We start from the raw sequence: 2,973 nt of genomic DNA, 5'->3' as shown, positions 1-2,973 counted from the left end.
TCAAATTTTGTTCCCAATTTCAGAAAATGTTCGTGTTTTAAAAATCTTCATTAATTTAAAAAAATGTTCTCATTTTAAAATTTTGTTATTTTCAGGTTTTAAAAATGTTCAGGAATTTCAAAAAATGTTCTCCTTTTCAAAATCTGTTCCTAATGTCACTCATAAAATGTTCATATTTTAGAATGTACAGGAATATAGAAATATGTTCTAATTTCGAGAATGTGTTAACAATCTCTGAAAAATGTTCGTCTTTAAAAATGTTTCTTGTTTTCAAAAAAATCACAATGTCAGAAAATTTTCAATTTTTCCAAAATTGTTAGGTTTTGCCAAAAATGTTTTTTTTTCTAAATATGGATTATAAAAATTGTCCACATTTTTTCAGAAAAAGCTTGGGATATCAAAAAATATTTGTGACATTTCAAATTGTTTGAAATTTGCAAGAAATGCTTCTAAAATGTTTTTTCCAAAATTTCAACCCTATTGTATGTTGTTAGAGTTTAATGTTCAGAAGCAACTTTGTGGTGGACTGGCTAAGTGATCGTGGTCTGCGTTCTGGTGTGAGCAAGATCTTGTGATGAATCCGAGTGTTGCCTATTTGTTTTTCGGGTTTTTAGGTCGCGTGATACAAGAAAAACAAGCGGCTTTTGCTCGGTGAGCTAGCCTAGTCGTGCTTCACCCTTGTGTGTCGAGCTTTTGTTTGATGCAAAATCTATAAGGTCCTTATAGGGGGAGGTCCTATGTGCCGCATTCTGCGGCAAATACACGCCCTGTCGCATAGGGTGCATTCGACTGGGTCGGCCCATTGTGGCGCACCGCGAACACGCTGGTTAGAAAATCGTAAAAAGTTAAGTCGCGGTTGCTGGGATTCGAACCGGCAACTAGCCACTATGACCGAATATATCATGTGACAAATTTACATCGCAAAAGTTAAAAACCAATAGAAGTAGTAGCAGACTTAACACTATTTCGAAGAATCCCGAACAATATTCCAAAATTTGGGTTATTTCTGAACTTACGAACAATTCTATGAAACGGCAAACTGATAACCCACAAGTATAGGGAATCCCAACAGCTTTCGAGGGTAGAATATTCAACCCAAATTTATTATTTCGACACAAGGGGAGCCAAAGAATATTCTCAAGTATTAACAGCTGAGTTGTCAATTCAACCACACTTGGAAACTTAGTATCTGCAGTAAAGTGTTTAGTAGCAAAGTAATATGATAGTGGCGGTAGCGGCAACAAAAGTAAAGACAGCAAAAGTAATATTTTTGGTATTTTGTAGTAATTGTAACAGTAGCAACGGAAAAGTAAATAAGCATAAACCAGTATATGGAAAACTCGTAGGCACCGGATCAGTGATGGATAATTATGCCGGATGCGGTTCATCATGTAACAGTCATAACATAGGGTGAAACAGAACTAGCTCCAATTCATCAATGCAATGTAGGCATGTATTCCGTATATAGTCATATGTGCTTATGGAAAAGAACTTGCATGACATCTTTTGTCCTACCCTTCCGTGACAGCAGGGTCCTATTGGAAACTATAAGGGATATTAAGACCTCCTTTTAATAGAGAACCGGAACAAAGCATTAGCACATAGTGAATACATGAACTCCTCAAACTATGGTCATCACCGGGAGTGGTCCCGATTATTGTCACTTCGGGGTTGCCGGATCATAACACATAGTAGGTGACTATAGACTTGCAAGATAGGATCAAGAACTCACATATATTCATGAAAACATAATAGGTTCAGATCTGAAATCATGGCACTCGGACCCTAGTGACAAACATTAAGCATAGCACAATCATAGCAACATCAATCTCAGAACATAGTGGATACTAGGGATCAAACCCTAACAAAACTAACTCGATTACATGATAAATCTCATCCAACCCATCACCGTCCAGCAAGCCTAAGATGCAGTTACTCACGCACGGCGGTGAGCATCATGAAATTGATGATGGAGGATGGTTGATGATGACGACAACAATGAATCCCCCTCTCCGGAGCCCCGAACGGACTCCAGATCAGCCCTCCCAAGAGGTTTTAGGGCTTGGCAACGGCTCCGTATCATAAAACGCGATGATTTCTTCTCTCTGATTTTTTTCTCTCCGAAAGCAAATATATAGAGTTGGAGTTGGCGTCGGAGGGTTTCCAGGGGGGCCACAAGGTAGGGGGGCGCGCCCCCCACCCTCGTGAGAAGGGTGTGGGCCCCCTGGTCTTCATCTTTGGAGAGGATTTTTTATTATTTTTTCTAAGATGTTCCGTGGAGTTTCAAGTCATTCCGAGAATATTTGTTTTCTGCACATAAAACAACACCATGGCAATTTTGCTGAAAACATCGTCAGTCCGGGTTAGTTCCATTCAAATCATACAAGTTAGAGTCCAAAACAAGGGCAAAAGTGTTTGGAAAAGTAGATACGACGGAGACGTATCAACTCCCCCAAGCTTAAACCCTTGCTTGTCCTCAAGCAATTCAGTTGACAAACTGAAAGAAAGAAAGAAAAACTTTTACAAACTCTGTTTGCTCTTGTTGTTGTAACTATGTCAAGCCAGCATTCAAGTTTTCAGCATAGATCATAACTAACCACATTTGCAATAATTGTCAGGTCTCATAATTACTCGTATCAATAGCATAATCAACTAGCAAGTCATAATAATAAATCTCAGATGACAACACTTTCTCAAAACAATCATAATATGATATAACAAGATGTTATCTCGCTAGCCCTTTCTGAGACCGCAAAACATAAATGCAGAGCACCTTTATGAAGGAAATATGCCCTAGAGGCAATAATAAAGTTATTATTTATTTCCTTATATCATGATAAATGTTTATTATTCATGCTAGAATTGTATTAACCGGAAACATAATACTTGTGTGAATACATAAACAAACTAAGCGTCACTAGTATGCCTCTACTTGACTAGCTCGTTAATCAAAGATGGTTATGTTTCCTAACC

This window comes from Triticum dicoccoides, chromosome 7A, assembly GCF_002162155.2.
Source record: "Triticum dicoccoides isolate Atlit2015 ecotype Zavitan chromosome 7A, WEW_v2.0, whole genome shotgun sequence".
Taxonomy (NCBI): domain Eukaryota; kingdom Viridiplantae; phylum Streptophyta; class Magnoliopsida; order Poales; family Poaceae; genus Triticum; species Triticum dicoccoides.
The sequence above is the reverse complement of the archived record's forward strand: the minus strand, read 5'-3'. Positions refer to the sequence as shown.